General features: G+C 47.8%; 1 long non-coding RNA gene across 1 annotated transcript; it reads left to right on the top strand.

Moving 5' to 3' along the window:
* Positions 1–5432: 5432 nt before the first annotated feature.
* Positions 5433–18242, top strand: LOC114814742. The gene is made up of 4 exons (XR_003762496.2): positions 5433–5494; positions 15535–15666; positions 17848–18109; positions 18208–18242. It is a non-coding gene; the product is annotated as an uncharacterized LOC114814742 (long non-coding RNA).
* Positions 18243–24656: the final 6414 nt, after the last annotated feature.

Here is a 24656-nt window from a genome sequence, read left to right as displayed (position 1 = left end):
GTCACTTCACTTCTCTGTGCCTCACTCACCTCATTCATAATAAATGGGGATTAAGACTGTGAACCCCTTGTGGGATTCGGATTGAGTTCAATCTGATTGGCCCGTATCTACCCCGGTGCTTAGCACAGAGCCCGAGACACAGTAAGCGTTTAACAAGTACCATTAATAAATGAGCTGGTAGACAGATTCCTTGCCCATAATTGTCTGCTGGATATGAAGGGGAGGGTGTTCCAGGCCAGGGGCAGGACGTGAGCTAGGGGTCGGCGGTGAAATAGGCGAGATCGAGGTACAGTGAGTATGTTGGCATTAAAAGAGCGAAGCTTGTTGGCTGGGATTTGTAGGCGGCAGTTCAACCTTCAGTTGAACAGATCCCTCACTCAATCTGCCAAAACACTCTCACGATCAGCAAGGCTTCCGGCAGTCATTCACTCGATCGTATTTACTGAGCGCTTACTATGTGCAGAGCACTGTACTAAGCGCTTGGAAGGGACAATTCGATAACAGATAACGGGCTCACAGTCTGGAAGACAACATGTGGTGCCACTAGCATGGCCTAGGGTAAAAAACACGGGCCTGGGAATCAGAGGATCCGGGTCCTCATCCTGGATCTGCCACTTGCCTGCTGGATGACCTTGGGCAAGTCACTTAACTTCTCTGGGCTTCAGTTACCTCATCTGTAAAATGGGGATTCAATACCTGTTCTCCCTCCGACTTAGAATGTAACCCCAGTGAGGGGCAGGGACTATGTCTGACCTGATTATTTCCCACTAGACTGTAAGCTGCTGGTGGGCAGGGAACCTGTCTACCAACTCTGTTCTATTGGACTCTCTCAAACACTTAGTACAGTAGCCTTGATTCTATTTATCGCTGTCGTTCTCGTCCGTCCGTCTCCCCCGATTAGACCGTGAGCCCGTCAAAGGGCAGGGACCGTCTCTATCTGTTACCGATTTGTCCATTCCAAGCGCTTAGTCCAGTGCTCTGCACATAGTAAGCGCTCAATAAATACTATTGAATGAATGAATAGCCTACACCCAGTAAGTGCTCAATAAATACCACTGATCGAAGAGTGCATTAAAGACCCCGGCAAATCTGGGGCTGAGTTCTGTGCGAACATCCAACTCTTCCGAAGGCAGACCTAGACTGTGAGCCCGTTGTTGAGTAGGGATTGTTTCTATCCGTTGCCGAATTGTACTTTCCAAGCGCTTAGTGCAGTGCTCTGCACGCAGTAAACGCCCCATAAACACGGCTGACCGACTGACCGATTTTGAAACAGCACAGGTGGGTGAAGCTTCGGCTCCTTGCCATCACTTCTGCTACTGCCTGGCCGGATAAGACGCAAATCCCAAATACGGGTGGGAAAAAAATAACGGTCAAAAGAAGGAGGAGGGAATAATTGAAATCCCAAAATGTCTTTATTAGAGCTTTGGGAGTTTCAGGGAATCACAGCTCACCGTGGGCAGGGGATGCGCCCGCTTATTATCGTACTGCGCTCTCCCAACCTCTTAGGACAGTGCTCCGCACACAGTAAGCGCTCGATTAGACCGTAAGCCCGTCAAAGGGCAGGGACTGTCTCTGTGGCCGACCTGTTCATTCCAAGCGCTTAGTACAGTGCTGTGCACATAGCGCTCAATAAATACTATTGAATGAATAAAGACGTTGGAATGAATGAATTCCGATCAAGGGGGCGGGGGGGGGTTATAATCCTGAATTTTCTAAAGTCTCTGCTCGCCGAAAGGGTGAAAAATAGCAATAATTAAAAAGAATAAAGGAGTCCAAAGATATTAGGAATATCTAAAATAACCCAAGGTCTTTTGTGGGTTATTGCCTGACCTGTGCACAATGCTGCCATCTGTAGACTGAAAATAATTTCAAGCCTCTGGCGGTGTTGGTGACTTTTTAATCAAATACATTTATTTCTGCGGCCACTCAGTTTTACCCAAAACGCAGATTTTCCCTACACATGTTACCCAGAAAGCTAGGGAAGAACCAATCAATCGATCGATCTCATTTATCGAGCTCTTGCTGGGCGCAGAGCGCTGTACTAAGCGCTCGGGAGAGCGCATGGTAACGGATCCGTTCTCCGCCCCAAGCTCGTCCAAGACAGGACACCTGTCTACCAGATCTGTCGTACTCTCTCAAGCGCTCAGTGTAGTGCTCGGCGCACAGTAAGCGCTCGATAAATGCGACCGGTTGAGAGAATTGCAATGGGATGTTAAAAGAAGCGGCTGTGGGAAGGTGAACTGCATTGCGCTAAATGCTCCGGTGGGAGTTTTGCTAAAAGTGAGATTCTTCAAGACTGTAACTTCCAGAGGTGAATTAAAGATCCCCTCCCCCGATACGGTCCTGTGAAGAATCAGCCGAGGGTTTGGTAAACTGGGACTCAAGCGAGCTACACCGTGGCCCCATGGCAAGAATATCAGCCTGGGAGTCAGAGGCCCTGGGTTCTAATTCTACCTCAGTGGTTGCCTGCCATGTGACTTTTGCACAAGTCATTCGACTTATCTGGCCCTCAGTTTTCTCATCTGTAAAATGGGGATTCAACGCCTGTTCTTCGTTTGCCCGCAGGCTGTGAGTCCCGTTTGAAACAGGGGCCGGTTATAATAACGATGGTACTTGTTAAGTGCTTACTCTGTGCCGAGCGTTCAGTTATCTTGTATCTATCCCAGTGCATAGAGCAGTGCTCGGCACAGAGGTAAGCAATTAAATATCACTATCATTTATTTTGTGAAGGCGGAAAATGATGAGGACAATCGGCTAGCTTCTTCCCCATTTGGGGCAACGGTGCAGTAAAAAAAACTTTACAACCCCACGGGTAAGGAAAGAGGCAGCACGGGCTAGTGGAAAGAGCACAGGCCTGGGTGTCGGAAGTCCTGGGTTCTAATCCTACCTCCTGCACTCATCTACTCTGTGACTATGGACAGGTCACTTCAGTGAGACTCAGTTCCCTCACGTGTAAAGTGGAGATTAAGACTGTGAGAGATGGGACTGTGTCCGACCCGATTAGCTTGTATCTACTCCGGCGCTTAGGACAGTGCCTGGCACATAGTAAGAGCTTAACAAATACCGTAAATAAAAACACGAGAATTCCTGCTCGCCCTGGATTTGATCAGGCATTCATGCACACCTGGACGAGATCTCCGTCAGTTGTACCGGCTTCAGATTCCTGAGGGTAATTACCACCTGCCCTGCACCGAGATCCCCGTTTTATTAAAGCTAAAACGAGGTATGAGTCCAGAAGCCTGGGTAGTCCAAGAAAAAGTTTATTTAACCCCAGAGCACAGCTTCTGATTTTGGCAGCTTCTGAACAGATTTTCTCCACCACCTGAAAGCCTGTTTAACAAGCATGTTGCAGTAGAGAGCTCAATTCAGTGAAATTTTAATGAGGCTTATTTAGGGATCAAACATTTTGGAAGGCTCCATGTGAATCAGCAGCCATGAGGGGACAGGCTCCTTTTTAATTGCGCCGCGGGTTGAGGGAGAGAAAACCAGTGACAAGAAGAAAAATAACCATGTGATCTTGGAACATCAGGACCCTCGAGGAAGACGGAAACATCAGTCGACCCCAGAGATGCACGTACTGGTTGATTAAGTCCGATTTCCCCAACTCCCTCTCCCTTCTGCGACAATTATGCACTTGAAATTCACCTCACCCTCAGCCCCACAGAAATTACGTGTCTGTAATTTACTTATATTGATGTTTGCCTCCCCCTCTAGACCGTAAGCTCCTTGTGGGCAGGGAATGCGGCTTCCAACTCTGTTGTATTACATTCATTCATTCAGTAGTATTTACTGAGCGCTTACTATGTGCAGAGCACTGGACTCAGCGCTTGGAATGGACAGATCGGCAACAGATAGAGACAGGCCCTGCCAGTCTTTGAAGCCCGTGGCTTAGTGTGGCTTAGTGGCGAGAGCACGGGCTTGGGAGTCAGAGGTCGTGGGTTCTAATCCTGTCTCCGCCACTTGTCAGCTCTGTGACTGGGCAAGTCACTTCACTTCTCTGGGCCTCAGTTTCCTCACCTGTACAATGGGGATTAAGCCTGTGAGACCCACGTGGGACAACCTGATTACCTTGTACCTACCCCAGTGGTTAGAACTGTGCTTGGCACACAGTAAGTGCTTAATAAACACCATCATTGTTATTACCACTATTATTAATAATAATAAATACCACTGATCGAAAGGCCACTGATTGTGAACTACTACGGGCAGGGAAATTTTTTATGGCATTTGTTAAGCACTTACTATGTGCCAGACACTGTGCTAAGTGCTGGGGTAGATAGAAGGTAATCAGGTTGGATTCACTCCCTGTCCCACATTCATTCAATACTGTTTATTGAGCGCTTACTATGTGCAGAGCACTGTACTAAGCGCTTGGAATGGACAATTCGGCAACAGATAGAGACAGTCCCTGCCCACATGGGGCTCACAGTCTCAATCCTCTCATACAAATGAGATTAGTGAAGCACAGAGAGGTTAGGTGGCTTGCCCGAGGTCACACGCAGACAAGCAGCAGAGCCGAAACTAGAACCTAGGTCCTTCTGACTCCTAGGCCTGTGCTCTATCCACTAGGTCATCTCCTCTGTCGTGATAGAGGAGAGCAGCAGATAGACTGTTCTCCCCCGATTAGACCGTAAGCCCGTCAAAGGGCAGGGACTCGTCCATGCCAAGCGCTTAGTACAGTGCTCTGCACATAGTAAGCGCTCAATAAATACCATTGAATGAATGAATGAATACTGCTGAATCTTCTGCCTTCACCCGGGGTTGCTGAAAGGGTGACTCAAGGTTTTAGAGGTCAGGCCTCGGGGTCCATGACAATCCCTGTATGTGGGCCGGTTAGGGAGGCACCTAGACCCCCCAGTTTTGGACAGTAAAGTCCCTTTACCCTAAATAAAATAAAATAAATGACGGTATTTGTTAAGCTCTTGACTATGTGCCAGGCACTGTACTAAGCACGGGGTGAATACAAACAGATCGGGTTGGACAGAGTTCCTGTCCCATTTGGGGCTCACAGTTTCAATCCCCATTTTACAGATGAGGTAACTGAGGCCCAGAGAAATGAAGTGACTTGCCTAAAGTCACACAGCAGACAAGTGGCAGAGCCAGGATCAGAACCCAGAGAGAAGAGAATGGAGTGATCCATCCAGGGAAGGAAGAGGGTCAGAAAATCACTAGGTGGGGAGCGTGAGGGAGGGAGATGGGAGCGGGAAGCCCAGAGGTTTGAGTGTGAATCCTGCTCTGGAGCCTGGTAGGAGTCTTGGACAAACCACTAAATTTCAGATTTCCCCTGCCGTCCCTCCCTTTCCCCAGCTGTAGCGGGAAGATGATTAATCGCATCTGCTTTGCTCAGAAATGGGATTCAACTAATTGTTTATTTTCCCTGAATCTGAAAAGGACAAAGCTTTATTAAGCTCCGAATGTGTTCGTGTTTTAGGAAGATGACAATCAAGTGGCAAAATGAACGGAACTGCATAGGTTTAACCGAATTCGACTAAGTGTAAGTTATTCAAATGAATTCTGCATAATAACCTTAATAGGTACCAGATTGAGTTTGAGGGTTTTTAAATACAAATTGAATATTTGAACAGCAGAAGTGATATTAGAGCCTAGTACTTAGACTTCTGTAACTTAACATCTGGGCTTAATCGTGCACAATTACATAAAAGATCAATTGCCCACATCTGACTGTTTTTGTTCTGTCTCTAGAATGATCTGGCGGCTGCTATTGTGGCCTCCAGCCTCTTCCAAAGGGTCCCTGATTCCTCTTCTCCCTGACCCCCTGACTTCGTTATCAAACTCAGAAGGAGTAGGGTGGGCTAGTCCAAAAGAGGGATCCCAATTGGGTAGAGAGATGCTCCAGACAAATTTGATTTTGGCTCAGAATCGGAGCTTTCCAGCTGCCCGACATTCCTCAACTAGGATCTCTGGAATTTCAGGGGGCTTAGGGAGGACGCTGAGGAGTTTGCTGTGCAGAAAAAAGGAATGGAAACTGCATGAAAGCCAGTTCAAGGGGCAGAGAGGAAAGAACACGGGCTCTGGGAGTCAGGATGGCAGGGTTCTAATGCCAGCTCCACCTCGGCGAGTTATTTAAATTCTGTGTGCCTTAGTTTCCTCCTCTGTAAAATGGGGCTTCAGTACCTATTCTCCCTCCCGCTTATACTGTGAATCCCATACGGGATAGGGGCTGCGTCTGACCTGATTATCTTGTATCTACCCCAGAACTTAGACTAGTGCTTGGCGTATAATAAGAAGAGAAGAGGAGATTTAGGAAAGGAGATGTGGAATTGAGTTTGGGCCACGTTAAATATAAGGTGCCGAGGGGAAATATCCTGAAGGCAGGAGGAGATATTGATCATAGAGAAGGAGAGGAGACCACACAGGCCATGCATCTGAGGGAGTTATCTGTGTCGAGGTGTTAGGGGGAACCATGTGAGCGGATGAACTGCCCCAGTGAGTCAATGTAGAACGACTTGAGTTGAGAATCCAGAAGTGACCCTCATTGCAGCCGTAATGAAAGGACAGAGAGAGGATGAAGAACCAGGAAAGGAAACTGAGAAGTAGAAAGGAAGCAAGAGTGGTGTGGCTTAATGGAAAGAACACAGTCCTGGGAGTCAGAGGATCTGGGTTTTAACGCCATTTCCGCCACCTAACAGCTGTGTGACCTTGGACAAGTTACTTAGCAATAATAGTTATTATTATGGTGCTTTGTTAAGCACTTACTTTGTGCCAAGCACCGGTCTAAGCTCTGGGATAGATACAAGGTAATCCGGTAGTAGTACGTGGGCTCACATTCTTAATCCCCATTAAGATGTAACGAGGCAACCGAGGCCCACAGAAGTAAGTGGCTTGCCCAAAGTCACACAGCAGGCAAGTGGCGGAGTTGAGATTAGAACTCACGCCCTCTGACTTCCAAGCCCATGCTCTTGCCACTAAGCCACACCGCTTCTACTTAGCTTCTCTGTGCCTCAGTTTCCGCATCTGTAGAATGGAGATTCTCCCACCTACGTAGACTCTGAGCCCCATGAGGGACAGGGACTGTGTATGACCGGATTTACTTGTTTCTACCTCAGTGCTTAAAACAGTGCTTGACACACTTAAAACAGTGCTTGACACATAGTAAGTGTTTAACAAATATTATTATTATCTATTATTGTTGTTGTTATCATAGATCTATAGAGCTAGGGCTAGAGAGAGCATTGAGGAAAGGAGAATAGCCTACCACGTGATTAGCAGCAGAAAGATCCAGGAGGATTAGATAGAGGGGAGATGGTTCTATTTGTTTAGAAGCTGCCCTTTTGGAAAACTTCTGGGCTGACATGTCCTGGAAAACTCACTGCCTGATTAGACTGTAAGCCCGTCGTTGGGCAGGGATTTTCTCTATCTGTTGCCGAATTGTCCATTCCAAGCCCTTAGTACAGTGCTCTGCACATAGTAAGCGCTCAATAAATAGTATTGAATGAATGGTGGGATCATACCTACCAGTTTTGTACTTTCCCGGATGTTTATCGTAGTGCTGTGTACACAGGAAGCACTCGTTAAGTTCAATCACATTTCATTCATTCCTATGTATTGAGCACTTACTGGGTGCAAAGTACTGTATTAGATGCTTACTAAATACCACTGATTGCTGATTGGAGCTCCTGGAACTATGCCAATATCTTAGGCATTGATCCTTCTGGAGTTAAGGTACCTGGATAAATGTAAAGTTTGCTCCTCCTCCTCTCCCTGTTACAGGCACAGGGAGAGGTAAGGGACAGGCTGAGGGCTGCTGAGGTACCTGGTGACACTTGTTTTGGGTAAAATTAGCAAAAACACGTATAGTACTCTCCCAAGTGTTTAACGCAGTGCTCTGCACCCAGTAAGCAATCCTTAAAAATCATTGATGGGTTGATTGATTGGTAATTAGTATTCGCTGAGCAACTACTATGTGCAGAGCATTGTTCTGAGCACTCACGGTGAGTGCACAGAGTGTATAATAGAAATAAAAAGCAGAAATATAAATTCCTGGTCTCAAGGAGATTACAATCTAATGAGGCTGCTTTAAGTCATTACATTCTAATTCATTCATTCATTCAATCATATTTATTGAGCAGTTACTGTGTGCAGAGCACTGTACTAAGCATTTGGGAGAGTACAACACAACAATGAACACATTCCCAGCCCAAAATGAGCTTACAGTCTCAGGGGGCAGGGGGAGAATACCTGAATAGAGGTCACTGACATTCAAATATCACATGGATGAATTAAAAAATAAAAATCCTGGGAAACGAATAACCTTATTTTTGGGTAAAATAATTCAGGGAAATGAATGTTCGAATATCACAGGGGGCGAATTAAAAAAAATGCTGGGAAACAAATAACCTTATTTTTGTGTAATTACTCTTCCTTGGAAGCTTCTTTGCTAAAATCATCCCTTTTGACATCTCTCACTTTCTGATGACCTAAGTTTTCACATTTTTATGCAGTTTCCTCCTGGTTTTTTAGAAGATACTTTGGACTGCTTGTAATTTTTGATTGAGATCACCTTTTAAAAGAAATCTAGTTTATCGTCTAAGAATGACTTCACCCTTTGAGCCCAAGTTTAGGCAAACCTTGGGGGCATCAATGTAGATGATGATTCTCCCTCACGTAGTCAAGACTGGTAGAGTACTGGAAACTCTCCAGGTGCGACCCTGAGAGGGGAAGCACTGGCGTAGATACACATTAATCAGATCCAGTCTCAGTCGCACATGATGGTCACAGTCTCGGGGTTAAGATGTTTAATCCTCATTTTACGGATGGGGAAACCGAGGCAGAAAGTAAGCGATTTGCTCAAGGTCACGCAGCAGACAAGTGGCGGAGGCAGGATTAGAACCCAGGATCTCTGACGCCCATGCTCGTGCTCTTTCTGCTAGGGCACGCTGCTTCTCAAGCCCTCATCATCTCTAGGCTGGTCTTTGACATCAGCCTTTTCAACAGTCTCCCTGCTCCCAGACTCGCCCAATTTGGATGTCCAGATCCTCTCTCTAAAATGCTGTTTAGAATATTTCACTCACAAGCTTCTGATGGTTCCCTCGTTCATTCCTCTCCTCATCCAAGAGAAACTCCTGACGACTGTCAAGTCTCTCTACGTCTCCTTAATTTTCCACTCCCTTTTACTAATAGCAGTAATAGTGATAGTATTTAGTGAGCTCTCGTATGCTTCCTTTCTTTCGGAAGAACCTTTCTAACCTTGCCTAGTTCTCAATTCTCGCAACTTCTATCTCTGGTCTTCTGTCTTTCCTTCTCCCTGGAACTCGCTCCTGCTTACATCTCCAGGTCTCCTAAAAACTAATTTTTCCCAGAGACATTCTTGACTAATTTCCACTTCCCCCGTTTATGTCATTTCATTAGCCACCCTTAGCATTTGGGTGTAGATCTGTTCATTTATTCTCTTTCTGTGCCATTAATTTTCTCAGTTGTATCTATGGTTTTACTCTTCCTCCGCTGAATGCGCACAATTTGAGTCTGCCTGTCTCCCCTATTAGGCCACAAGCTCCTTGAGGGCAGGGATCATGAGAAGCAGCGTGGCTCGGTGGCAAGAGCCCGGCCTTGGGAGAAAGAACTCGTGGGTTTTAATCCCGGCTCCGCCACTTGTCAGCTGTGTGACTTTGGGCAAGTCACTTGACTTCTCTGTGCCCCCATTACCTCATCTGTAAAATGGGGATTAAGACTGTGAGCCCCACGTGGGGCACCCTGATTACCAGTCCCGCAGTGCTCAGAACAGTGCTTGACACATAGTAAGCGCTTAACAACTACCATCACTATTATGCCTTCTACTTTTATCCTACGCTTCCCAAATCCTGTAAATTGCTCCATATATAGGAGATGCTCAGTGAATATGACTGATGATGATGATAAACTATTGACACTTAGGCCTGTAACACTATGCTAAATCCTGTGGGTGTTCAGCAGTGATGATGATCTGATAAAAGGGCAGAAGAGAAGGAGGATGAATAGGATGGAGTATGATATCAAGAAATGCTGTTTTAGTCTTATGCCGTCGAGTCACGCCCGACGCCACGGACACATCTCTCCCAGAACACCCCACTTCCACCTGCAATTGTTCCGGTAGTGTATCTATAGAGTTTTCTTGGTAAAAATACAGACGTGGCTTCCCATCACCTCCTTCTGCACAGTAAACCTGAATTTCCACCCTCGACTCTCTCCCGTGCCACTGCTACGCAGCACAGGTGAGTTGTGACTTGAAGCAGATTGCCTGCCACTTGCTAGCCACCGGCCAAGCTAGAAATGGATTGGCTATTCCTCTGCTTGACTCTCCTTCCCATAGTTGACACTGGTTGAGGACTGGAAACTTTCCAGGTTCGATCCTGAGAGATGTCAAGAAACACTAGATTCAGAGAAAAGAATATTATTATTATTTTGAGTTCCCTAAATTGTAGTAGAGGCATCATCATAATTTATTAATCACTCACTATGTGTTAAGCCCTGGGGTAGATACAAGGCTATCAGCTACAGTCCCTATTAATAATGTTGGCGCTGACTATGTGCCAAGCACTGTTCTAAGCGCTGGGGTAGATAGAGGGTAATCAGGTTGTCCCACGTGAGGCTCACACTTAATCCCCGTCTTCCAGATGAAGTAACTGAGGCATAGAGAAGTTGAGTGAGTGGCCCACAGTCACACAGCTGACAAGTGGCAAAGCCGGGATTCGAACTCATGACCTCTGACTCCTAAGCCCGTGCTCCTTCCACCGAGCCACGCTGCTTCTCTAGCCACGCTGCCCAGCGGGGACTCACAATCTACCTTCTCCTCACTTTACAGATGAAGAAACTGCGCTCGCTGGAGGCAGTGAGGCCTAATGGAAAGAGTGTGAAAGTGGGTGGCAGAAGATCCAGATTCGAATCCCAGCTTTGCCCACTGACCTGCCGTGGGATCTTGTACAAGTCATTTAACTCCTCTGGGTCTCAGTTCATTTATCTGTAGAAAGGAAATAAGATTCTTGCCTCTCCCTACCTCTTGTGGGGCTCACAGTCTTTTCATTCATTCATTCAATAGAATTTATTGAGCGCTTACTATGTGCAGAGCACTGTACTAAGCGCTTGGAATGTACAAATCGGTAACAGATAGAGACGGTCCCTGCCCTCTAACGGGCTTACAGTCTAATCGGGGGAGACGGACAGACAAGAACAATAGCATTTGACAGATGAGGTAACTGAGGCACAGAGAAGTTGCCCAAAGTTACACAGCTGACAAGTGGCAGAGCCAGGATTCCGAGGGGTCCAGAGAGGTTAAGTAACTGTGTCCCCGTTGTTGGGTAGGAATTTGTCTCTATTTGTTGCCAAATTTGCTTTCCAAGCGCTTAGTACAGTGCTCTGCACACAGTAAGCGCTCAATAAATATGATTGAATGAATGAATGTGGGCGGGGTGACACAATAGGCCAGTGGTAGAGCAAAGATTTGAACCCAGATATCCTGATTCCCAATCTTCCGCTCTTCCTGCTAGGCCTCGCTGCTTAGCTCGTACTCCTAACCCCGATAGAGTCTCTAGACTGTAAGCTGACTGTGGGCGGGAAAGCGTCTGCCAACTCTGTTCTGTTGTAGTCTCCTAAGTGTCAGTCAATAGTATTTATTGAGCGCTTACTATGTGCAGAGCACTGTACTAAGCGCTTGGAATGAACACGTCGGCAACAGATAGAGACGGTCCCTGCCGTTTGACGGGCTTACGGTCAAGTAAGCACTCAGTCAATACCATTGATGCTGATGATGATGATAAAGACTTGAAAAGACATTTTTTTCCTGGACACAAAGCGGACTCTCCGGTGAACCTATGAAATGGGAATCTCATGTTGGTGCGGCCTCCATTAGCTGAGCAGCTTGGGGGGTTTCACGAGAAACGAAAATGGCTCCCGGTTGAACCGGAGCCTCCGGCCTTCTCGATCCCTTTCTTGGGAGGGCCACCCATCTCAGAGCCGGGCAGCCGACCTTCTCCTCCAGATCCGGGCCTCTCCCACCTCCCCTGCCAGCCTGGTGGTGCTGATCAAGCTGTTCAGACAACTGGAAGACATCAGAAGTTAAACACTCATTATTTTAATTTGATGCTAATCATGTGTTAATGAGACTAATCCTTGCAATGATTCAGGTAATTTGCTTAATGGCTGCCCAGAGTACAGATTACAGCAATCAGTCACGTCTGATAAGATGTCTGTTGTGGAGGAGGCAGTCAGGTGAATGAGGCGGGGAGAGGCGGAGGAAGGCGGAGGAGAAGGGTTCGGTGTCGTGGATTGTCACGAGTCTGGGCTCCGGGAGGAAACGTTGGCTCTCGGGTGCTCTGAAAATGGCGCTCCAGTCCATGGTCGTGGTGCCGGATTGGTTGGTCGGGGGTTGGCTTTGGGGCAGGGAGAGGAACCACCCTGGTCCAATGCCCGTGGCTATCGAGTCGTCCCTTGGAAGAGGAAAATGGCTGGTCCCGCCCAGGACTCAGGAGGGCAAGATATAATAATAATCCTCAGAAGCAGGGTGGTTTAGTGGATAGAGCACCGGCCCGGGAGTCAGAAGGATCTGGGTTCTAATCCTGGCTCCACCACGTGTCTGCTTTGTGAGCTGGGTCCAATCACTTAACTTCTCTGTGCCACCGTTACCTAATCTGTAAAACGGGGATAGGAGTGGGAGCCCCACGGGAGACGGGACTGTGTCCAACCTGATTAACTCGTATCTATCCCAGAGCTTAGAACAGAGCTTGGCAGATAGTAAGCACTTAACAAATACCGTAATTATTATTATTATCATTGTTGTTCTAACAGTAGCAGTATTTGTTGTGTGCCACATGTAAGATGATCAGGACGAACACAGCCCCTGTCCCATATGGGGCCAGTAGTCTAAGTAGGAGGGAGAACAGTTAAGTGCTCAGTAAATACGTTTGAATGAATAAAAGAGGAGGTAACTTATCCCTGTTTCCCAGGTGAAGCAACTGAAGCACCGAGATGTGACTTGCCCCAGGTCACACAGCGAGCAAGTGAAAGAGTCAGGATTAGAACCCCAGTGCTCAGAATCTCTGACGATGGTCCTCCCACTAGGCCGCGTAACATTCAGCTTTCCCACCAAGTCCAGGACAAATCCCTTCACCATCCATCTACTAAAAGGCCACAGGGTGAAATAAAGGAAATATTCTTCATCCGCAGCCTTTCCGTGCCCACTCCAGGGGATCAGACAGCTGTAGAACATGTAAGATCATTATGGGCAGGGAATGTGCCTGTTTCTCATTGTATTCTCCCTACTGCTTAGTACGGTGCTCTGCACACAGTAAGCGCTCCATAAATACAATTCAATGAATCCAGGTCCTCTGATTTCAGGCCCATGCCCTTTCCACTAGGCCATGCTGCTCCTCCCTAATGAATTCAAGGAGGGAATCCGTGTTGGATCGTGTAAAACCGCTCTTACCGTGAGGCAGAGAAAGGGATCGTATCTGGCCTGGACATTTTCTAAAGGCGGCTCTCCTCCAGCTGAGCTTGTTTCCACAGGCTATTCAAAGCCCTCGGGCAGCAAAGATACCAATAGTTGAAGGCATTTCAGGATTAAGTTTGCCTCATCTTGCAGTCAACTGATCTGCCACCGGCCCGGGAGAGAGAACGCAGAGAGTAGAGAGAGCCGGTGTCCCTGCTTTTAGTGCCAGAACTGTGGGCCTACTGGGAATAGAGAAGATGTTGGTGTTTCCTCCCAAGAGAAGCGGCACGCCCTAGTGGATAGACTACAGGCAGGCCTGGGAGTCAGAAGGACCTGGGTTCTAATCCTGACTCAGCCGCCTGTCGGCTCTGTGACCTGGGGCAAGTCACCTTACTTCTCTTTGCCTCAGTTACCTCATCTGTGGGCCCTGTGCGGGACAAGGACCTGATTAGATCATATCCTCCCCAGTGCTTAGGACGATGCTCGGCATATAGTAAGCGCTTAAAAATACCATAAAAATGGAGGCTTTTATGGTGTGTGTGTGTGGGTGTGTTATTCATGCACACGTAAACGAAGCAGCGTGGCTTAGTGGAAAGATCACAGGCTTGGGAGTTAGAGATCATAAATTCTAATCCCGACTCCACCACTTGCCTTCTGTGTGACCTTGGGCAAATCACTTAACTTCTCTGTGCCTCAGTTCCCTCATCTGTAAAATGGGGATTAAGACTGCCCCATGTAGGACAACCTGATCACTTTGTATCTACCCCAGCCCTTAGAACAGTGCCCGGCACATAGTAAGCGCTTAACAAATACGATCAAAGATACACCTGCACCAATACAACCAAACACATCGAATCACGTTCTTTCTCTTCTGGTGACAGCTTGGCATTCCCCACTCTCTTTCCCGGGGCAACTTAATCTGGTGTGGCGGTTGTCATTGTTCCATTTCTCCATCATCTGGATTGCAGTCTACCCTGGAGGCTAATTCAGCAGGGGGGTCTCTCTAAGGCCTAGCATTACTCCCCTGTCAATGGGGCAGAACCTTTTGTCTCACTAAAAGGATTCTTTTCTTGCTGAGGGTGAGTTAAAAGAGAGTGCAGGATCCTGCTGTTATTAAAGAACCCTCCCTCACTGCTCTGTACCTCAGTTTCCTCATTTGTAAAATGGGGCTTCAGTACCCCTCATCCCTCCATTTTCGACTGTGAGCCCCGTGTGGGCTTAATATTGTATCAAATCCAGTGCTTAGTTCAGCACAGTATAAACACTTCATAAATACCACAGTTATTACAGGAATGCAAAACCAAGGGAAGAATTTTAGAATACATTCCTTGATTCAGACGTGGAGCAGGGTCTTTCTTTCCTGAAATCAATGAAACCTATTCGTTGAGCACCACAGTTGTAGTAGTAATAGCATCTATTGAATAGCCACTGGATAAAATGCATTGTTTTAAGTGCTTGAGAAATTCAAAACTGAGAAATAATAATAAAGATGGTATTTGTTAAAAATTTACTATGTACACAGCACTGTTCTGAGCACTGAGAAATGACATGTTCCCAGTTCACAATAAACATGCACTGCAATGGGGATATGTGAAGCTCTGTACTAAGCGCATGGGAGTATACAACTGATTTAGTGGACATAGTTCCAGCCTTCCAAGAGCGTTTAATCTAGCTGGATTAAACACTGAATGTGAAATTTTTTGGACAGGAGGGAAAAATTGTACCTTCCCCTTCTATCACACCTTTCAATTCCTTCCTTGCCTCTACATCCAAAAGGCCAGACACATGACAGTCTTTACCAGTGTCTCTTTCTAGTCTGCCCTTTCCTCAGTTTAATTCTCCTTCTGCCTTCGGGAGACGGTGTTTGACCATATTTTTCAGTTAACTTGTGAAAAGCGACGGGACCCCTCCTCTTTTCCTAAAGACACCGTCAGATTACATCCTCCAGTAGATAATGTACAACTCTGATAGATAATTTCAACTATTTGCATGCATTACAGGTTTGCCAATTACCCTTCGAAGCTGTAAATTGCCTATTTTGAGAGCATAATTCGATTTTTAATGTTGACCTTAACAGCCTGATTTGTTTTTGTCTTTTGATTTGTCTCCCGTTTTAGTAATGCATTTTGAGATGACTGTGGCTCTCTGAAAAGGAGGGAGGAGATGAAGGCCATGAAGAGCTGCTGTAGTTGACTGTGAGCTCAACCTCCAATTCCTTGTCTTGGACTCCAGTGGAAAACTCCTCAGGGGTTTGTATTTTCTACTGAGAGGCCTCAGAGTTTCCTCACGGGATAGGTATACCTCCCTGGGTTTCAGTAGTTTTACACACAAACACACACACACATTCACAGTCAATCAATCCGTAGTATTTACTGAGCACTTACCATGTGCAGAGGACTGTACTAAGTGCCTGGGAAAGTGCCATATGACATAATTAGCGGACACATTCCCAGCCCATAACTAGATTACAGCCTAGAGGGGGAGACAGACATTGATATCAATAAATAATTCATAATGTATAATGTATAACATACAATTTCACAGAGACGTCCTTCACCTCTGTGAATGACTGCTGATGGTGAATCGATCAATCATTCAATGGTATTTATTGAGCGTTTACTGTAGGCAAAGCACCACTCTTTTCCTAACATGGAACCTGGGAACAAGGCGCACAAGGAAAGAGGAGGACTGTGCAAGGTTCATTCATTCATGCATTCGTATTTATTGAGTGCTTACTGTGTGCAGAGCACTGTACTAAGCGCCTGGGAGAGTACAATAGAACAATAAACAGATACATTCCCTGCCCACAACGAGCTCACAGTCTAGAGGGGGAGACAGATACTAGGTAATCAGGTTGGAGACAGACCCTGTCCCCCATGGGGCTCAAGGTCTTAATCTCCTTTTTACAGATGAGTTAAATGAGGCACAGAGAAGCGAAGTGACTGGTCCAGGGTCACTCAGCAGACAAGTGGCGGAGTCGGGATTAGAACCCAGGCCCCTCTGACTCCCAGGCCCGACTCCAAACGCAGTTGGGTGCCACCTGATTTCAGACCGGCCATGCTCTCCGGTCAGTTGGACGTAAGGCCCCATAAACGTGCCCCGACTACCTGCCTTGAAAGTAGGCCTCTGCAGGCGGGCTAGCTGCAGGTCTCTCACCCCCCTCCCGGGACAGACGTTTTAATTAAAGCGATTGGCAGGGGCTGGACATGGTTCTGCCCATTCCCTGTCCTCTGCGAGTCTGTTCACAGTGTCACTGACTGCTTCCCTTCTCACTTTTTTCAATTATTTGTTTGCACTTTGGGCTTAATCAATTAATTTCCCCAACTGTAAATTATCCATTCTGCGGGTGTAATTTGTTTTTAATGTATGTTTGAACAGCATGATTTGTTTCGGGTTTGTAATTAATTTTCAGCTTTGAAAATAAAATTGCATGACAAATCATTATGGGCACTGCCAGGGCCATAGAAATCACTGCTGAAATCTGTTTACATTGTAACCCGGGTTTTCCATTCACTAGTACCAAGGGCATTTGAGCAACCCAAAGTTTGGGGTGTGAAGGGACCACTGTACACCCCTCTGCCATGCCAGCACCTTTTAATGCACGCTGACCTAAGTCCCTCATATTTGTACCCCAGAAATGAGGATGGCTCGTACTCCGGCTTTTCCACACAGTGCACAACTACAATGTAAGCAGCATGGCATTGTGGATAGAGCACGGGCCTGGGAGTCAGAAGGTTGTGGCTTCTAATTCCGGCTCCGCCACTCGTCTGCTGTGTGACCTCGAGCAAGTCACTTCACTTCTCCGGCCCTCAGTCTACCTTACCCGTGAAATGGGGATGGAGACCGTGAGCCCCATGTGGGACAGGGACCGTGTCCAACACAATTTACTCGTCTCCGCCCCAGCGCTTAGTACAGTGCCTGGCGCATAGGGGTAACAGATACCACAAATGTTATTATTACCATTACTCATTTTGCCTAAATCTTGTTTCTCTTGCCATTGACCCCTAGTTCAGGTCCCCCCTCCTTCCCAGAACTCTCTCCCCCTTCATACCTGATAGATCACTCTCCCCATCTTCAAAGCCCTACTCAAATCATATATACTTCGGAAACCCTTCCCTGACTAACCTCTCATCTCCCCGCCCTATATTCCCTCCCTACTGCATCGCTAGAGTCCTTTCCCCCCAAGCACTTTAATACTCACTCCCCTCCCGCCCCACCGCATTTTTGTACATATCCTCATCCGGGATTGCTTCCCCTACCTGTAATTTATTTTAATGTCTGCCTCCCCCGCTAGACTGTAGCTTCTTTGAGGGTAAGGATCATGTCCGCCTACTTACCGTTGAACGTTTGCAAGCGGTTAGTACAGTCCCCTGCATATGATAGGCACTCAGTAAATGCCAGGGATTAATTGAAACTGCTTTTCCCAACAGTGGTCATGGATATTAGCCAGCTGGCAGCTCTAGGCCTGGAAGGAGCCCTGGATGTCTTTGATAACCCTATCATCTGGGGCAAACTACGGTCAAATCACCTCAGAGCCTTCTCTGCCTACTCTGCACCCATCAGAGATTGGGGCACCAAGAGTCCGATTCAAAGCTCCAAAGGAGAACTGCCGGCGATAAACACATCACTACAGTCTCGTAGAATGGAGGGATCATCAGTGCGTTCACCTTTCAGCCACAACTGCACACGTAGGTAGGATCTCATTGAATCACATCATGTTTCGATATGAAATCTCCTTCTTCTAAGTGGCATTTGCTCACAGTCTTGAACCCCATTTTTTTTTTAATTAGGTAACTGAGGCCCAGAGCAGTGAAGTGACTTCCCCAAGATCACACAGCAGACAACTTGTAGAGCTGGAATAAGAACACAGGTCCTTCTGATTCCAAGGCCCGTGTTCCATCCACTAGGCCATACTCCTTCTCTCTCCTTCTCCTATATATATGTGCATATATATAATTATATATATATATATATGTATATATAAATATATATATTCAGTGGACAGATGGACAACAGCTAAAGATAATGTTTCCTTCTCCATTATTCTCCCCACGTTTCTTATCTCCATGATCTTCTGTGCCACCCATTTATGTTCCGCGGTTCAAGCTGAAGCCACAAAATTGAAATGCGTTTATGAGCAGCTTTTACCAGAATTCTAAAAATACATTGTTCTCCACAGGATTTCAGACCTTCTGGGCTCCTTTTCAAGACTCGACTGCAGATTGGGGTCGGCGGAAGAAAATGGGGCGGAGGTGGGGTCCGATTCTGTGGCGATTCCGGGCTCTGGAATCCGGATCAGCCGGTCGTGTGGTCCCCGGGAGCATTCTGGCTTTTCTCTAGGACGTCCTGCCCCTAATTTGGGTTTCCCTTGCAGGGTCACAGGTTCTGATCCGTCTGGGGTGAACCTGTCCCCTGTTTAGCTGGAGCAGAAGAGAGTGTGCCTGGTCTTCTTTCCAGCGGGCTAACGCCTCGGGAAGAAGCGAACCAAAACCACAGGTGGGAGATTAGTTCTTTGCGTGGAACTGGTTCTGCCTTAGAAAACTTCATCAGAAAGTTTGCTCCGCCTACGCTTCTGCTGAGGACAGGTTTATGAGCAAACTGATCCATCGTGACGTTGGCTGAGTGCTTACTGTGTGCAGAGCGTGGTGCTGAGCGTGCGAGAGAGTACAATAAGACAGCAGGGTTCGTAGACGTATTCCCTGCCTATAATGAGCTACAGTCTAGAGAAGCAGCGAGGCCTGAGGGTAGGGACTGTGTCTCCAGATGGTATCGTACTCTCCCAAGTGTTCGGTTCAGTGTTCGGTGCATGTGAAGCAGCATGGCCTAGAGACTAAAGCACGGGCCTGGGGATCGGAAGGACCTGGGTTCTAATCCTGGCTCTGCCACTGTCTGCTTTCTAACCTTAGGCGTGTCATTTCACTTCTCTGGGCCTCATCTGTAAAACAGGGATAAAATAAGAGTGGGAATCCCAGGTGGGACAGGAACTGTGTCCAACACGATTAACTTAAAACTCCCCCTTTCTTAGTACGGTGCTTGGTACATAGTAAGTTCTTATCAAGTACCAAAATTAATTAGAGTGGGAGAACAAATTCACCTGTGAGGTGGTCCACACTTTCCCCTTCCCCTCTCCCTTTCTCCCAACTCTGGGGAGACAGAGGCTCTGGTAAGGTAAGGCCTTAGATGAGGGGATATAGCTACTGCTTAACCATTCTGGATACAAGGGGCAAGATTGCCTCCAAGAAGGTGGTCCCAGGCAAAGGAGTCCGGAATGGACGGCGGGAGATTGATTTTAATGTTCCATCTCCCCAACTGGGTTGTAAACTCCCTGAGGGTAGGGATTGTGCCTACAAATGGCATTGTACTCTCCCACGGTGTTCAGTACAGTGCTCAGGGCATGAGAAGCAGCATGGCCTAGTGAATAAAGCACAGGCCTGGGAATGAGAAGGATCTGGGTTCTAATCCCAGCTCTACCACTTGTTTGCTAGGTGAACTTGGGCAAGTCACTCAACCTCATCTGTAAAATGGGGATAAAGACTGTGAGCCCACTGCGGCACAGGGACTGTGTCCAACGCGATTACCTTGTATCTACTCCAGTGCTTAGTACAGTGCCTGGCAAATAGTAAGTGCTTCACCAATACCACTTCTATTGTTATTATTATTATTACTATTACTCTGCACAGAGTAAACACTCAATAAATTGATTGATTGAGCTCTGGAATAGCCAATAACCCCAACTCTGCCCTTTAAGAGCTGCAGATTTTCAGTTTCTTTGTTGAGTGTTTTCAACCATAGTTCTGAATGCGGAACTTGTCTGGGGGAAAATCTTGGCTGTGGTGTCAGATTAGCTGTTTCAGGGGTCTCAGCTCAGGAAATCTGCCCTCTCCCCGTTTTCAGCAAGACTGCATCGGTCTTACACCACCTCTCCCCTTACAACCAAGCCCTCACATCTCGCTCCTGAAAACCCCAACCTATTTACTCTGCCCCCATCTCACCTCTCTTGCCCTAGATAACCTCGCCCACATCTTTCGTTCTTCTTGAAACTCTCCCCCTCCCCCCCGACAAACTACCACTCTCCGCATCGTCAAAACCCTACTGAAATCATATCTCCTCCAAGAAGCCTTCCCTGACTCACCTCTCATTTCCTCACCCTATTCACACTCCCTGCTACTTCCAGTATTTATAATTTACTTGGATGTCTTTCTTTCCCCACTAGTTAGCAGCTCCTTCTGGCCTGGGATCATGTCTGTTAGCTTTATTGTAGTCTCCCAGGCACTTCATACAGTGCTCTGGAGTCAGCGGGTGTTCAGTAGGTAGCCCTGATCGTGCTTCAAACCCTCGCTCCTATTCACCGACACTAATTTGCTGCGTATCAATCCGGCACTCCCCTCGCCCCCTTCCAGAATCCCGCTGGGTTTACCCAACATCCTTTCCGTCGGGGGCAACTCCCTCAGAGGACACAGACTCCACCGCTACCATGGAGGGGATCGGTCCTTCCCTCCTTCTTCCCTCCCCCTCTCCGGGGAACCTGCCAATCCAGGCGAGAGGAAAACATTCCTCATCTGTCCCGACGCCCCGATAAGGGAACGTCCTGGCCTCTCCTCCTCGGAGAAGGCCAGAAATCCCACTGAGCCTCACCGCGGCGGTCGGCCGTGTGGCTGGTGGCGCATTGCGGCACGACTTTCCAGTTCCCGGAAGTGCGGCTTCTCCCGGCTGCAGAGCCATGGAGTTCTGATCCCCGATCCTTGCAGACTGGCGTGTGTGTGTGTGTGTCGAGCGTGTGTGTGCGCGTGCGTGTGTATGTGTGCCCACGCAGACCGCAGACCTCATGGTCCAGACAGACTGAACAGGAGGAGAGCAAGAGTGCCAAAAAGGAAGTGGTTGGCTCCTAATTAGAGAGACCCAGCAAGGCCGTTTCAATGGCGGCAGAGAAGAGGGAGAGTTGTGGGCTGTGAGAAACCCACGTTCCATCGAGTGACCCTGTGAAGTGATTTTGCTGCCAGTTACTGTCACCGACGTGGCGGAATCCGGAAAAACAAATGAGTCATTTGGAGAGCGGTCCCCGCTTTCCGCTGCTGTTACATTTTAATGCTCTTCAAGAGTGAGCCTGGCTTCTCGGCCTCTTTTTCTCCGTTCCCCCAAACACTCATTATCCGAGCCATCTTGTCACCAGCAGATGGAATGTTTGGAAATGTCTACCCTTCCAGGGGGAGTGGGTTTCGAGAGGAGGGACCGAGCCGCCCAGGACTCGGAGAAAACTCGGGCTCACCCACACGGCCCACCCCGGGGTCAGAACGTGAGCGGAATACCAGGACCCGTCTCCATCTAGGTGAACTGGGAATGGGGCGTGGAATTCCATGGCACGTTCGAGGCTGGGCCACTCTAGGATTCACTGGGCACTTGGACCAGGGCCACTCCGGGGGTCCGAAAGAACTTTACACCAATCGATCCAGCATATGTGTCGAGAGTTTACTGTGTGCAGAGCACTGGACTGAGCGCTTGGGAGAGTACACTAAAACAGTGTGGGTAGACACGTTCCCGGCCCACAGGGAACTCACGGTCTCAGAGAGGGAGACGGAGATTAACCTAAATACATTACGGATATTTATATAAATGCCGTGGGGCTGAGGGTGAAGTGAATAAAGGATGCGAAGCCAAATGCAAGAACAATGCAGAAGGGAGTGGGGGAAGAGAAAATAAGGGCTTAGTTGACTTCTTGGAGGTGATTTGATTTTAAACCCATCTGCCCATGGTGTCTCATTCAACTTAAATCGACTCTTGGGTCTTTCAGATCACCTCTGTTGCGCCTCTAGATGGGCGGAGAGTGTAGGAACTATCCCCTTGTCAACACGTTATAAATCAATCAGTCAGTGAGTGGTATTTACTGAGCACTTACTATGGGCAGAACACCATCCTAAGCGCTTGGGAGAGTCCAATACAACAGAATTAGAAGACACGTTCCCAAACTGTTCCTCGGGAATGCTTGGTTAAATCTTTCTAATGACGTGAACGCCTGAATTCCCTCTGGGACTCTCCGCAATAAATGGTGGGTTAGCCATCGACTCACTAGACGCTGGCGATTTTTAAATTGCAGACTCAATATCATTCCCTACCCACCCTTAGACCGGGAGTCCCATATGATAATGTTGGTATTTGTTAAGTGCTTACTATGTGCAGAGCACTGGTCTAAACGCTGGGTTAGGTTGTCCCACGTGGGGCTCACTCACAGTCTTAATCCCCATTTTACAGAAGAGGTAACCGAGGCCACAGAGAAGTTAAGTGACTTGCCCACAGTCAGCTGACAAGTGGCAGAGCTGGGATTCGAACTCATGACCCCTGACTCCAAAGCCCGTGCTCTTTCCACTGAGCCTGTGTGCAACCCGATTATCTTATATCTCTTGTTATTGTTGTTGTTATTATTAGTAGTAGTAATGGTGTCTGTTAAGCATTCACTATGTGCCAAGCACTGTACTACTCGCTGAGGTTGATGCAAGTTAATCAGGTTGTTCGCAGTCCCTGTCCCACATAGGGCTCACTGTCTTCATCCCCATTTTACAGATGAGGTAACAGACACGGAGGAGTGAACTGATTTGCCCAAGGTCACACGGCAGACAGGTGGCGGAGCCGGGATTAGAACCCAGGTCCTCCGACTCCCAGACCTGTGCTCTTTCCACTAAGTATTATCATTACACGTATCGATACAAGTATTATTTACTTGGAGGGAGTCCTGGAAATTGCTTTTTCACCACTAGCCCCAGAATCTACTGCTGCCGGGATGGTTTGCTAATCCGATTGGCGGACATCTTACCGCTGATCCTCAGGGAGGGTTTAGGTTGAAAGCTCCGGGAAGCTCCATCATAATCTTGACTTTCCCAATGCATCTCTGTCCCGGGAGAAGGCGGACACGTGTCCTAGTCGCTGTAAACAAAGACCTCCTGACGGGTGGAGGCTTCCCCTCGGGACAGCAGCGCGCTCAGCCGTGATGAGGCTGGAATTTGGGGAATCGGAAATGTTGGTTCCTAGGCCACCCTGGGTAGGCAAATGTGTTACCGACTCACTCTCCCCGATGGAAGTCTTGCTGGCCTACTGACTGACTGAAGGTTCCTTTACCGTGGAATCCGGTGCCGGTGTATGACCTCGTCGGCTCTTCGCCCCTCTAGTCCCATCCAAGTGAGGAAAGGGATTTCAGGAAATCCGTGAAAGGAGGATTCAATCTCCTTGCCCCCTCCTTCCTCACTTCACTGCTCTCCTACTATATCCCAGCCCTCCCACTTTGCTCCTCTAATGCCAACCTTCTCACTATTCTTCAGTTTTGTCTATCTGCCAACCTCTCACCCATGTCCTGCCCGGCACACCCTCCATCTTCATCTCTGACGATCCCTCTCCCTACCACTGAAGCTTTATTAAAGGCACAACTCCTCCAAGAAGCCTTCCCTGATTAAGCCCTCTCTTCCACTTCTCTGACTCCCTTCTGTGACACCCTGATTTGCTCCCTTTATTCATCCCCCACCTCCCAGCCCCAAGGCGCTGACATATATATCCGTAAGTAGTTTATTTCTATTAATATCTGTCTACCCTTCTAGACCGTGAGCTCATTATGGGCAGGGAATGTGTCTACCACCTCTTATACCATTATATTGTACTGTCCCAAGAAGTTAGAACAGTGTCCTGTACACAGTAAGCCCTCAACAGATATGACTGGTTGACTAATTGATCGACTGAGTCTGTTGACTGTGAAAGCACAAAGTAATGGCTCCTGTTTAACGTGGGAAGAACAGCCGATCAGATCAGCAGGCAAAATCCACATCGTCATCTCTCCCGCCAAGAGCAACCCGTATGACCTAGAGAGGCAGCATGGCCTAGTGGATAGAGCCCAGGCCTGGGAGACCGGAGGACCTGGGTTTGAATCCCAATTCTGCCACTTACCTGCTGTGTGACCTAGGGCAAGTCACCTCACTCCCCTGTGCCTCAACTACTTCATCCGTAAATGGGAATTTGGACTGTGAGTGCCATGTGGGGCTGGGAGTGTGTCCAACCTGACAACCTTGTATCTAGCCCAGGGCTTAGTTCAGTGCCTGTCATAAAGTAAGCGCTTAATAAATACCATTAAAAAAAAGGAAAGAAAGAAAGAAATAACTGGACAAGTCTGTCACCAGGAAGATGGACGGGACGGTGTGGGGGTCACGGGCCCTTCGGCCAGGCCAGGGACTGCCCAACTTCAGTGTGTGACGTGGAGCTTTCT

Source organism: Ornithorhynchus anatinus, chromosome 10 (assembly GCF_004115215.2).
Source record: "Ornithorhynchus anatinus isolate Pmale09 chromosome 10, mOrnAna1.pri.v4, whole genome shotgun sequence".
Lineage (NCBI taxonomy): Eukaryota > Metazoa > Chordata > Mammalia > Monotremata > Ornithorhynchidae > Ornithorhynchus > Ornithorhynchus anatinus.
The sequence above is the reverse complement of the archived record's forward strand: the minus strand, read 5'-3'. Positions and strand labels throughout refer to the sequence as shown.